Genomic DNA, 14838 nt, shown 5'->3' with positions numbered 1-14838 from the left:
TGTTTTCAGTTATGTACATACTCTGGGGATATTTTAAACTCACCACTGAAAAGGTTAAGGTTATTTCACATTATTTTAGGCAGAACAAGTTTGGGTTTTTATCTTGGATATTTCGGCGAATAAGGAGCGGGTTAAAAGGGAGCTGGAGTCAGCCTCATATCTAATACCGTTTTGAACCAGAGAGCTGCCTTCTCCATCAGACCGAAAACCACCAATAAATAAACCAAGCAACTAAAATAGCAATGACAATATAAACTAGGCCTATTTAATAGTCTATTTAAATTATTGTTCATCCATAGGCCATTCTGATCAACTGCGCTACTTATAGGCTTTTTCAACGTAGGCCTATAATAATAATAAGAAGAACCCGTTCTACCATGTGAACCTACAAGTTAAGCATAAGCATTACGATAGGCATACCTGTTGATTAGTCCTAGACCTGCAGAATGTTCTCCGTCTTCTGCAAGTCTGTTTTGAATCAAAGAACTGAACCTATCTGCCAGAGAATTCAGCCTTCTGTGTCGCTCCATCAGCCCTCAACGTCTTGGTTTTCGATAACGAACACCTCTAATCACAAAATGTGCTAAAAAAATGCATTTTGAATAATGCGCGGGAAGATTCCTAACCAATAGACGTCGCCCGCGTTTCTTTAATTTAAATTTAATTCAAATTCTACCCATAATTTTTCCCACCGGGGCTACACTATTATTATTATTAATATTAATACTTATTGTTAATAATAATAATAATAATACAGGTCTTTTCCTGGGTCAAAATTGTAAGACGGCGTTTTAGTGCCACGTTGAAAAATAAATCTAAGATTACGAGATTAAAGTCGTCATATTTCGAGAATAAAGTCGAAATATTACGAGAATAAAGTCGAAATGTTTCGAGAAAAAAAGTCGAAATATTACGAGAATAAAGTCGAGAATTTAAATAGAATAAAGTTATATTATTTTGAGAGTAGGTCTTTATTGCGCATGTACAGTAAATGTCACGGATTGAGAGCATTTAACGCTTTTTTTAATACACTATAAATATATGTGGGATTAATAGCAGAAATCAAACCATGTGTCATACTCGCGGGGACAGTATGCTTGGCAATAATATTTAATATTTTCCATTGCATTCGATATTTGTAGTGTGCCCAGGGGCGGATTAAGGTGGTCAGGGGCCCCTAGGATGCTCTTTGTGTGAGGAACACCCCCCCCCCCCCCCCCCCCCCCCCCCCCCCAAAAAGTTAGTGCCATACATGTCCATATGCAACTCTGGTGAACTGGCATACACACACATTGAGACAGCCAACACTACAGTGTTTTCTTTACATTCCTTCAAGTGGGGGACCACACCAGTAAGACAATTACCACCACACCACGTAGGCAAAAAGAAAAATTGAACATTACAAACAAACCACAAATACAAACAAGGCCCAGTGCTTAGAATCAACCATTTAATTATGATCAAGAAACACTGGCAGCACAACCAAAACATAAACAGAGGTGTAAGTGGAAAGAATAACAGAAATTATTATCTGCCACCACAGCCCCCAAAAACAAATGTAACTATAAACATCAAAGAAACAAAATACCTTCACATTTCAACTCTCATCACTTGCTGTTGTCTCTCTCTCTCATCACTTGCTGTTGTCTCTCTCTCTCGTTACTTGCTGTTCTCTGCAACCAGTGCCGTTGCTAGAAGGGCGCCAGCGCCTCTGCCTCGCGAATGGATGATAGCCCAGAAGTCGCCTAGCAATGGTATACCTATAGTGGTAGTATAGCTTTAGTTAACTTAATCCTTAAGAGTCTTCGTAGTGCGCTAAGAGACAGTGTTATCGGGAAACGCACAATTTCACAATTTGTCTGGCCCATCCAAACTGGAAACTGGAATGATGCGCTGTGCCGTGCCTGGTTCGCCCTTAAGTAAAAAAAAAAATGTCTGGCCAATCCGAGGCCCCCTGCACATGTGGTGCCCCAGGCTGCAGCCTATGCAAGCCTGTGCATTCAGTGGCGCCCCCCAGAAAATGTTAACAGGGGTGGCCAAATGAGGCCACAGTAAATTTTGGGGGTGGCACATTAAAATAAAGAAAAAAAAATAAGGGTTTGCAATATAGACAAAAAGTTATATCTCTGTGAGTTCTAGGATTTTATCGATAACGATAATTACACTATTTTGCTGAGTGTTATTGTGCTGATATCTTATTTTTAATTGTGCAGACACCCGAGTTTTTTTTTTTTTTACCTTTACACCATTGTTTCTAAAAGTGTGCACCATATTTTAGGTCAAATACTTGCATTTGGGCTGTTACCAAGCAAATGCAATCAGTATCAACAAAATTGATCTTTGCAATGTAGATAAAACAGAAGCTGCATCTGAAGTGCCATTTAGATGTTTTTACACACTGTTTAATGCAGCTCCGTGGAACATGGAATACTTTAACCTGCAGTTACAAATGAACAAATAATGTTTTGATATTTTAAAGATAAAACATTGAAAACTGATGTTTGAAATTATTTAAAAAATGAAAAGGTTCATTTTTTATATATATATATATATATATATATATATATATATATATATACACACACACACACACACACACACACATTACAGCAGAACTGTTTCCAACACTCATAATAAATCATCATATTAGAATGATTTCTAAAGGATCATGTGATAGACCGGATGTCACATGTGACACTGAAGAATGGAGTAAGATGCTGAAAATTCAGCTTTGCATCACAGAAATAAATGATACTTTAAAACTAATTATTTAAAATTGTAATAATATATCACAATATTACATTTTTTTCTGTATTTTTGATCAAATAAATGCAGGCTTGATGAGCAGAAGAAACTTCTTTCAAAAACATTAAAAATAGTAATGTTTCCAAACTTTTGGCTTGTACTATATCCCCTGCACAACTGTAGAGTAAAACATTAATAAAAAAGTGATAATAAAAAATGCGTCTTAAAACTGACATGATTGTACAAAATCACAGTCTGGGGACTCAGAACTCAGAACAACTGCTAACATTAAGTTTAAGGTAAAAATAACTGCCATGAAATTATAGTATCTTACTCCTATGCAATAAATTGTTCTTTCACTACATCTCTTTACCTCTGTCTTTATCCTCTTCTCTTCTTTTTGGCACTGTATCTATCGCAGACTATGCTCATTTATAATGTGTCATGTAAATTCGGCCTTCCGTCACAATCAGGAAACTTTCACCGTGTCTAGAACTGGCGCGAGCTGCCAGGCCCGTTTCTACGAGCTGTGTGTTAACAAAAGCAGTGCTGTCTACAGTGGATGCGGCGTCGGGCACGCTACACAACAAATTACCAACAACTGATCGCGCGCGCTCTGTTTCTGACGCACTTCAAGTACTCGATGGATAGGGGAAGATTGAATAGCCGGACTTTTTTTTTTTGCTTTATTTGGTAGTATTTCGAATTAATGGTTTTTAAATAGTAGCCTATTATAAAAAAATATATATATGTAAAAAAAAATAAAAAAATAAAAATTCACTGGTTCACTCATTCTGGCGCCCCTATGGATGAGTGGCGCCCTTAGCATTTGCCTATACCGCCTATGCCGCGGGCCGGCCCTGTGCTCAGAGACGCAAAACTGTGGCTGCAGCAGGTGCTGCACTTTTTTTTTCACTTCTTAAACTATTGTGAATTTACATTTTGCATTTAAATTAATAGGACCCACTGTAAATAATCCTAGGGGTGGCCGCAGGGGTGGCCAGAGTTTATACAGGGGTGGCCGTGGCCACCCCTGGCCACCCCTTGGGGGCGCCCCTGTGTGCATTAGTCCACGCCAGAGTGCGTCAGCCAGCCAATAGCTGGAATAAGATTTGTGCTTTTGATAGAATATAAGTTCCCTTTCATAGGTCACTTCGATGCTGCGGTGACGTCACCGTATGGGAACACCCCTCGGTGTGACGAATGTCTGAAGCCCAATACCATCCCGCCAATCCTATTGGCCAAATAGCGCTTGGCACCACCCTACGCATGCGCACGCATCGCATACCTGGGTGCCGCGCGCTATTTCGCTCAGATTTCATTCCTTAAGGGAAGCGAATCATCTGTGCCCTAGGAATCATCTCGCGTTCTCAGCGGTTTCTCCGAGCAGTGTTAACTCCCCTTCGCGGACGCGATGAATTTTCGCAAATGTAAGGAACCGTGTACCAGGTTCATCATGAAGGGAGACTCCCATGAAAGGTGCGTAGTATGTTTAGGCTTACATCACGCACAGGCGGCGCTTAGCGGCCTTTCTTCTTGTCCGCACTGTGATGGCCTGCGGCTTAGAGTACTGCGCTCAAGGGTAGAAGTGTTTTCTAATGTGGCCCCCGTGTCTGACCCCCGTCATGTCACTTATGCGGCTGCCGAGGCACCGCATGAGGCGATAGTTTGGGGAGACACATGCGACATGGATTTTGAGGACAGCGCGGCGCTGGAATTTTCTCCACATCGCTCGCTCTCCCCTACCCTAGTGCAGGAAAAGAGCTTTGTCGAACCAGTCGTTTTCTCTAACGAGGATTTACAGCCCACACCGGAGGCATACGATGCTATCTCCTTCGGTTGTGGACGTTACGATGACGACATTTTATCCACCGCGGCCTCGGGGTCTGAGGACTTCGTGGCCAACGCTAGCTCTCTCCCTCCTAGTGGACAGGAGAAGCATGTTTCCCCCTCCTACAGCGAGCTGTTGGATGTGGTTTCTCGCGCGGTGTGTAAACTGGGACTGGATTGGGAGGTTGAGAAGGCCGAGGCCCAACCTTCATCTAAGCTGGACGACCGTTTCTTAACCAGTCGTACACCTGTGCAGCCCCGAAGGCCCTTGCCTTTTTTCCCAGACCTCCACCAGGAGGTTTCGAGGTCCTGGATACAGCCATACTCGGCGCGTATCACTAACGCTGCGGCTGCGGATTTCGCCACCATTTCTGACATGGCGAACCATGGCTATGCAGCGATGCCTCCAGTGAAAGAGACTCTCGCCGAACATCTCGTGCCTAATTCGGCCGCGGCATGGAAGTCTCGCCCCCTTCTTCCTTCTTTGGATCGAGTTATCATGCCGAGGGTTCCCTCAGACACTCTGCGCAATTCAGCTTTCAGAATCCGAGGGACGGATCAAGGGTCTGGCAAAGACGACCCGTTTATGACGGCTGATACAGCTGCCGCTTTTTCGCCCAATGTTCATCTTGTTGGATTAATTCCTGCCGTGGACACGTTTCAGGATTATACACAATGAGCCGTTCCATACCTTGATAGCATTCTTCTTCTTCAGTTCATGAAATCTGAGCAAAATAGCGCCTGGCACCCAGGTATACGATGCGTGCACATGCGTAAGGTGGTGCCAAGCGCTATTTGGCCAATAGGATTGGCGGGATGGTATTGGGCTTCAGACATTCGTCAACCATCAACCGTCAACCATGGTTACATACATAACCGAGATGTTATATACTTTTAATGTCTCAGCTTTCAAAATCAGTTTTATAGCGAAACACAAATTATATGTCTTACAATAATGTGTTTTTCAAGCTCTTTAATGATCAGATTGCTGTATTTATGTTAAACAATTCACGAAATTAAACTGTTTTCTTTGTCAAGATTCCAAATATGTGAAAACTTATTTTCGTAATATTTTGGCTTTATTCTCGTTTATTCTACTATAGTATTATGACTTTATTCTCGAAAGATTTCAACTTTATTCTCGAAATATTACGACTTTAATCTCGTAATATTATTTTTTTTTTCTCATCGTGGCACTAAAAACACAGTCTTAAAACTGGTTTTCAGTGGTGGCCTTTTTTTAAACTGTGATTTTTCCCACTGGAGGTTTGTAATATAAAATCCCTTTTTTTTGTAGACCTAATAATTATGTTGGTAGGCCATATAATTATCAAAATTAAAAAGTAGAGGGAAAAGAAGCAATAAAAAAGTCATTTTGTAATTCAACTTTTTTTATTGTTCAATAGTCAAAACTTCAAAGTACATCACATTATTCAGTAATAATCTTTGCAATTACACATTCAGCCAGTCAAAACACCATCAGTCAAACAAAAAAACTGTAATACAACAAATCTTGATGCTGCAGCATTAGGCCCATTCCTCAAATAGGCCCAGATGAAAACAGACGAGAATTTTCCGGAAACTGAACAGTTTTCCTTTGCTATATGAACCTCAAAATAATTCTTAGAATAAAATTTGGAGTCCGACTCTCAGACGCATACAGCGTTGGCCTACTAATTATACAGTTAGCCTACTATTATTCTATATACTTTGCACTGTGACGTTACTGACGTAACTGTTAATTTCTGTAATTTTTCCTAACCGACAACCGACGCTCCTAACCAACAAGATTATTTTAAAATAGAATTGAATTAAATTAGAAAGGATAAGTGTTAAAAATACTATCAGAGAAACATAATAAAGCTAGGCTATCTATAGGCCTATATACCCTTACGAAAAATAACCATAGTTTTATTATAGTAAAACTGTAGTAACCCATGGTTTTTTGGCGTGTTGACTACCATTTGTATAACCACAGATTTACTACAAATACCATGGTTAAACCATGGTTAATATAGCAAAACCATGGTTAATTTGTGGTTACCATGGTTTAACTATAGTAACCATGGTTTTTTTTGTAGTAAAACCATGGTTAATTTTCGTAAGGGTAAATATTATGAATAAATAGGCCTACACCAGAAATATATTTTACATAAATTATAAATTAAGAAAATGAAAGAAAAACTGTGCAACAAGTAGCCGAGTTTCGGTTCATTTTTGTGCTGCACGAAATGAACCCAGACGGCAGAAAGCGGCCAGCATGCGTACATCTGTAAAATGTCAGTTAAAGATCTCTTGATCTGGAAAGCATCTGTCTACAAACGTCTGACAGACGTCTTTCAGATGTCAGTTTTACATACATTCTAAATCATAAACATCTTAAAGACATCTAATAGACATCTATTTGACATCTAAAAGGAAACGCCTATAGACATATTGCAGATGTAAATGCAGACGTAAAATAGACGTCTCCGAGATGTACGTGTGCTATCAGGGGGTATCCTTTTTATTTTCTTTAGGCTTATTTTACAAAAGCACATATATTTTTTTTATTGTGCATGTACACAAATAAAGGCAAACCTTTTAAAATTCGGATTATCTTTATGACTAAAAGGAGTCATAAAAAATCAAGTGATTGCAGCAGCGCAGCATGCGCACACACACTTAACAATGCAGCCTGTTTCTCATAATAAAATACAGTCAGTCAAACGTGAAAAAAAATTCAAACACACACACCTACCACCGTGATTTGTTGTGGAGTGAGGGGAACTAAAATAGCCTAGCTATTTTTATAGTGTTTATTATAGCCTAATGTCTGTAAACATTTCGTGTCTACATTAGGTCTATTTCTGAATGAAATAATAATCTTTTTTTTCTCTCTAAAAACACTTTTTATATAGGCCTACGCGTAGCGTGTTTTAATCATGCAGCAAACATTTTTAAATATTTAGGTAAATTACTGAAAATAAATAAATAAATGACATTTATTTTTTTGACTCACAGTCTTAGTGTGTGTGTGTGCGAGCTAACACTGATTGTGTATCTTGTTGTTGTGTTAACCTAAGCAGACGTGGACTGCAGTTGAGCTAAGATTCCTTAACTTATTTTGACTTAACTAAAAGAGTTTAAACCATTCCTAACCTACTTTGATTTAGTTAATTTGGGAAGCTGTAGGGAGGCGGATGCCATTTTTCTTTATGTCCAGGTTTTTCCTGTGTTTGTCTAGACAGGGAGTAAAGTAAGAACTTTGTTAGTCATTTTGAATCTCACTTTGAAAGGTTAATAAAGTATCCCCCCAAAGTCAGAACTTTATGTTTATTGTTTGGGCCTTTTCCCCTCCTGAAGCCTATTTTGATCCACTTTTTGTTCTTTGAAGTAAAGTCACTTTTTGAGTGTTTCCAAAAATCTGTGTGATTTCTGTGGAGTGCAGGGACAGGAGAGGAGAGTTCTTGGTTGCCTGTTGTTGCCTAACTGTTACAAACATTCTTGTTACTGCCTCCCTGACCGCTAGACCAGGGAGGCACGTAACATATACAGATATGGGTTATTCCACAATGATGCATATGACTGCTTATAATGTGAAGTCCTGCACACTTTATGAATTTTGTTCCAAACATGTCTTTAATGTATTGTCATTGGATTTGAGTCCCATTAAGCTCCAGAGCATTGTGAAAGAATGCTAAAGGGATGAAATGGTGAGGCCAGTTTTTGTTCTATCTTGATCCAGTCCAACTCCTTGTGGAACAATATCCATTTTAACAATATAATATCTTATCTCAGTATCAGTAATGTAAAATAATGTGTAAAGTGTAGTGTGTGTGTAAAGTGTGTGTGTATATATATATATATACTTCGAAAAACACTGAACAATGAATCTCAGATTCATAATATAATTCATAATATAATTAATATAATATTCATAAGACATAATATGTTATCAGAAGGGCCTCTCAAATAATGGAAATAATAATGGTTAAATTATAAAAAGATGCTTTAGAAATATGCTACAGAAGGAGTGTACATGAAAATATTATTTTAAGGAAATGTGTAATTATCCTTACACAACTTCTATTGTGATTGTGAAAATGGTCATGACTTTCAGGGCTTGAACTGTCTAACTGTCTAAATAGGCCCATTTAAAATAGGCTGTAATTATTATATGCAGTTATAGCCTATATTCTGAAAAGTCATTGTTCAACATGTATTTTCACCTTAAAAACTGGTATTTACAAGCTTAATTTAGGTTCTCTGTGTTTGAGCAAGAGCAGCACCAAACCAGTAGGAGGTGCTAATGTCCCAAAAATGAAGGTACGTGTTAACGCAATTTACGTGTTAATACGCAAATTACGTGTTAACTATGGAAGGCCAAGAGGGTCAAATACACGTGAATTTTAACGCGTCAACAACACGTTAAATACGTGTATTTCACGCGTAAACAACACGTATTTAACACGTTAAATACTTGTTGTTTACGCGTGAAAAATCAGTGCGTATTTAACGTGTATTTAACGCGTATTTAACACGTGAAATACATGTTAAATACGCGTTAAATACACGTGAAGTACACATTAAAAATCAGTTTGAACGGGTCAATGTCATTGGCTGCTGAGGACTTGGGTCAAACCACTTCTGTGAGCTTAGAGGGGTGTACCATTCATAGACAGGCAACCACCATTTAACATGCAATAGATCAGCTTATTCAGCCTTATTTTTTTGTCTTTTTTTCTATTCTTTTTTTGTATAGCCTATAGAAATAATTTAAGTTTCAGTTTTATGAAAAACTTATTTTTTTACCACTCATGCCTTTTTGTAAATAAACACATTAGTGGACATTCTAGCTTTAATAGTGGTCACTCTTAAAGGGTTAGAAGTAAAGCAATAAATCTGTTTTATGGATGGTACCTGTAAAATTATTACTGAAATATAATTAGTAATTAGTTACACTACTAGTTAATGCAAAAGTAATATTATTAAAATAACTAAATTACTAGTAACAACTTACTGCTCAACTCTGACTTTCAGTTAAAAAAATATATATATTTGGACATTCTCCTGCTGAGAAATAACTGATAAAAATGTAAGAAAAAATTTAGTGCTTAAAGAGCACCCATCATGGAATTTAGAAATTTACCTTTCATGTAGTGTGCAACATAGATCTAAGTGAACAAAAACATCCTGCAAAGTTTGAAATATGAAAGTGCACCGTATATAAAGTTATTGTCTTTCAAAAGTAAGAGTCGACTCTGAGTCATTTTTATGAATCGTTAGAAGACCGAAGCTTTTTCTCTGACTAGATGACATCAACTTGTCAAGTTATTTGAATACGATACGCCCACTTATTGCGCTCCAAGACGCCAGTGAAAACTAGAAAACATCATGGCGACGAGACGCTGTGTTCTGAAGTGCGACTCAAAAGCAAACTTTTTTCATCTGCCCAAGGATGAGCATTTGAAGACTAAGTGGCTACAATTCATATATACAACTGTACCACAGAAGTATAGTCCGAGCCTTGTGCTTTGTTCACGCCATTTTGAAGACGATTGCTTTACCAACTTAAATGCAATCAAACTTGGATTCGCGAGCCGGCTGATATTGAAGGAAGGTTCAGTTCCAAGTGTATTTGCATTAGCTTCCTCCTCCGTATCACAACCTGTAAGTGTTATTAATAATTGTTGCTTTTATGTTTTATGTAGCATGCTTAATAATTGTTTGGTTTGTTGTGTAAGCACCGTTTAGCTTCTAGGTCTTCAATGAAAATTGTATTGAGATATGTGAATTGTTTGTCGTTGTTTTCAGAGTTTTCTTTAAGAATAGAGTCATACCTCGTAGTAATGTAACGTTACTGCATTTTTTTTTTGTAAAAACGTTATGTTTATGCATCGAGTTAACGCAAACAAAGACTGATTGTGCTTTTACAATATGAACTCTGGGCTATACTCGCTAACATACCATTAAATTCCTTATCTTATTTTTAATTTTTTACTAGAAACTACAAAGCAGTGGACTATTATCATTATTATAACACAATTTAATTGATAAAAGCATCATTGTACTCTGTGTTAAACAATAAGTATTATCTCTGTAAACACTGCTAACATTTTACTTATATACACACATTAGATACAATATGTGCACCAATGTTTTAATAAACTTATATGTTGTTTTTTGTAATTTTTACCTAAATTATGTGTTTTTATTACTTTTTATGCACCAACATTTCGTTAACAAATAAATTATTTGCTTTTATTCTTTCAGAGTACATCATATCAGAGAATTCAAAGTAGAGTTTTACAATCTGATGTGGCTTGTCAGACTGACTGTCCACAAACTGTTTCTGTGATGATGCAAACAGATGAATTTCAGAAAAAATCTGTAGGAACCCAACTGCCCTCTAGTACAATGAAGAACATTCAAATTCGGAGTACAGGTATACATTTCATAAATGTTTTATTTCTTTATTTTTTTTAAATATTTTAATATCACTTTTTAAATGTCATTTTTTTAATATAAAAAAATGTAACGTAATTGTATGTTATTTTTAAGGTTCACAGGCTACAGTTGCTTGTGTGACTGTTGGCACAACAACCACATCAACCACCTATGATATACCATTTGCATCAACACCAGTAAAGTCTTACATCGTCACTGACCGTCATCCACAGATCCAGAAGTATCTCAGGGAGCGTGACATAACACAGTTCTATGATGTGTGGCACTTTGAGAAAGGTTAGTGTAGGACTTTTTAACCATATACTTATTTTAATTTTGATGTAATCAATTCTATATATATTTTTTTTTTTACTTATTCTTTCATTTCTGTATATCAGGTTTGTCTAAGAAATTAGATAAACGGGCAAAAAAAAGGACTGTGAATTGCTGAGGCCGTGGCTGCGTAGCATCAGAAGTCATGTTTACTGGTGTGCCACTTCCTCGACATCAGGACCAGAGAAGGTGGCTAAGTGGACTTCACTGGTCAACCACCTCCAGAATGTGCACACACATGACAATCCTATCTTTCCCAAGTGCGAACATCCACTCATATCTTCAAATAATCAAAAGAAATGGTTTCAACAAGGTAAGTCTTAATATTGTCTATGATATATTTTATTAATACAATTTTTTTTATGTTACATATGCAAAAATTATTTATTACTGTGAAATAATTAATGGAATGGTAATGTATTACTATCATTTGGGTATTACTGACACTTTTCTAATAATGCAGGATCGCTGGCTGTCCACAAAGTCGAACAAATACTTTACAACAAAAGGGTGCTCAAAGATGTGGAGAAGCTCAGTCACAGTTTCCAGACATCTTCCCTGGAGGCTTTCCACAGCTTAATTCTACGTTTTGCACCGAAAAATGTAGTGTACCCTTTCATCGGAATGTTGTGCAGGTAATATGACTATTAACAAAAAAATTTGAAACGTATTGTAGAGAAGCTGGCCTTTACTGTCTATTCTGTTATTACAGACTGTATCTTGCTGTGCTTCATCATAATGAAAATGCCAACAGAGAACAAGCCACAACCAAGGCAGGACAGGCGGTGTACCGATTGGTGTTGCCGAAATAAAAAAAAGGGCAATGCGTAGCACGGCCATTAAAAAAAGAGTCAACATATAATAAGTAACAAAACATTTTATAAAAAAAAAAACTGAAAAAATTTGTGAAATATATTATAAATGTGTAATAAGTAATGTAACATTTAAATTACAAACACCAACTAAAAAAATAAAGATATTTTAAATATGAAATAAGTAATAAAAAATGTAATGTTTTTATTACAGCTTATGTTGATGAGCTACTGAAGCTCGTATTTGAAGAAGTGGTCATGGACCCCTCTACATTTGTGGAAGAACTGAAATCAATCCCCATTCCAAAGCCACTTTGTGCAGAGTTTGTAAGACCATCAAAGGTGGAAGCAATTGCCAGCCATGTTTCAAGATTCAGTCAAGCGGAGGTCGAAAACCGGTGTACTCTCCAGTCGGATCTGGAAACTGCTGGCGTATCCGGTTCACAACACAGCTCGGAAGGACACTCCGACCAAAGTAGCCCCAGCACCAGCTAACAACATGGCGGAACTTGGCGGAACATGGCGGAACTTTCTAAAAATAAAAGACAAATTTTTTTCTATGTGACCAAATAAGATGATTACATTTTGTAAATAAAGATTAATGAAAATAAAAACATTATTTCAATTTAGTCATTTACGTGTTCAACTTATAAAATAAAAATATAAGAATGTTATTATATAGATTTGATTATTTGTAGTAATATCAAACTATACTTACTCCTCTGTGGTTCTTCGCCTTAGACGGCCATAGTCACATCTGTATATGTTATAGATGTTCTGCAGTACATGCATATTCAGACAATTCGGATCAAAGCCTGGATGATGCAGCATGCATGTTGGTTTGACTGGAACTTCGTTCATTTTTTTTACAACCCATATTGAAAAAAGGTTTATCATCAAAGAACAAGTACAGGTCCTTCTCAGAAAATTTGCATATTGTGATAAAAGTTCATTATTTTCCATAATGTAATGATAAAAATTAAACTTTCATATATTTTAGATTCATTGCACACCAACTGAAATATTTCAGGACTTTTATTGTTTTAATTCCGATGATTTTGGCATACAGCTCATGAAAACCCAAAATTCCTATCTCAAAAAATTAGCATATCATGAAATGGTTCTCTAAACGAGCTATTAACCTAATCATCTGAATCAACTAATTAACTCTAAACACCTGCTAAAGATTCCTGAGGCTTTTAAAAACTCCCAGCCTGGTTCATTACTCAAAACCGCAATCATGGGTAAGACTGCCGACCTGACTGCTGTCCAGAAGGCCATTATTGACACCCTCAAGCGAGAGGGTAAGACACAGAAAGAAATTTCTGAACGAATAGGCTGTTCCCAGAGTGCTGTATCAAGGCACCTCAGTGGGAAGTCTGTGGGAAGGAAAAAGTGTGGCAAAAAACGCTGCACAACGAGAAGAGGTGACCGGACCCTGAGGAAGATTGTGGAGAAGGACCGATTCCAGACCTTGTGGGGACCTGCGGAAGCAGTGGACTGAGTCTGGAGTAGAAACATCCAGAGCCACCGTGCACAGGCGTGTGCAGGAAATGGGCTACAGGTGCCGCATTCCCCAGGTCAAGCCACTTTTGAACCAGAAACAGCGGCAGAAGCGCCTGACCTGGTCTACAGAGAAGCAGCACTGGTCTGTTGCTCAGTGGTCCAAAGTACTTTTTTCGGATGAAAGCAAATTTTGCATGTCATTCGGAAATCAAGGTGCCAGAGTCTGGAGGAAGACTGGGGAGAAGGAAATGCCTAAATGCCTTAAGTCCAGTGTTAAGTACCCACAGTCAGTGATGGTCTGGGGTGCCATGTCAGCTGCTGGTGTTGGTCCACAGTGTTTTATCAAGGGCAGGGTCAATGCAGCTAGCTATCAGGAGATTTTGCAGCACTTCATGCTTCCATTTGCTGAAAAGCTTTATGGAGATGAAGATTTCGTTTTTCAGCACGACCTGGCACCTGCTCACAGTGCCAAAACCACTGGTAAATGGTTTACTGACCATGGTATTACTGTGCTCAATTGGCCTGCCAACTCTCCTGACCTGAACCCCATAGAGAATCTGTGGGATATTGTGAAGAGAAAGTTGAGAGACGCAAGACCCAACACTCTGGATGAGCTTAAGGCCGCTATCGAAGCATCCTGGGCCTCCATAACACCTCAGCAGTGCCACAGGCTGATTGCCTCTATGCCACGCCTCATTGAAGCAGTCATTTCTTCAAAAGGATTCCCGACCAAGTATTGAGTGCATAACTGAACATAATTATTTGAAGGTTGACTTTTTTTGTATTAAAAACACTTTTCTTTTATTGGTCGGATGAAATATGCAAGTTTTTGAGATAGGAATTTTGGGTTTTCATGAGCTGTATGCCAAAATCATCAGTATTAAAACAATAAAAGACCTGAAATATTTCAGTTGGTGTGCAATGAATCTAAAATATATGAAAGTTTAATTTTTATCATTACATTATGGAAAATAATGAACTTTTATCACTTTTATCAGAAGGACCTGTATGTATGTATGTATGTGTATATATATATATATATATATATATATATATATATATATATGTATATATGTGTGTGTGTGTGTGTGTGTGTGTGTGTATATATATATATATATATATATATATATATATATATATATATATATATATATATATATATATATATATACATATATGTTTG

General features: G+C 37.5%; 2 long non-coding RNA genes across 2 annotated transcripts; both read left to right on the top strand.

The window, feature by feature from the left end:
- The first annotated feature begins 9726 nt into the window (after positions 1-9726).
- On the top strand, positions 9727-11210 carry LOC132098003 (uncharacterized). Its single transcript, XR_009422814.1, has 3 exons — positions 9727-10227; positions 10831-11002; positions 11119-11210. It is a non-coding gene; the product is annotated as an uncharacterized LOC132098003 (long non-coding RNA).
- Positions 11211-11220: 10 nt separating this feature from the next.
- LOC132097998 (uncharacterized) lies at positions 11221-12160 on the top strand. Its single transcript, XR_009422813.1, has 4 exons — positions 11221-11301; positions 11403-11650; positions 11801-11972; positions 12050-12160. It is a non-coding gene; the product is annotated as an uncharacterized LOC132097998 (long non-coding RNA).
- Positions 12161-14838: the final 2678 nt, after the last annotated feature.

The sequence above is a fragment of the Carassius carassius genome, chromosome 2 (assembly GCF_963082965.1).
Source record: "Carassius carassius chromosome 2, fCarCar2.1, whole genome shotgun sequence".
Classification (NCBI taxonomy): Eukaryota; Metazoa; Chordata; class Actinopteri; order Cypriniformes; family Cyprinidae; genus Carassius; species Carassius carassius.
The sequence above is the reverse complement of the archived record's forward strand: the minus strand, read 5'-3'. Positions and strand labels throughout refer to the sequence as shown.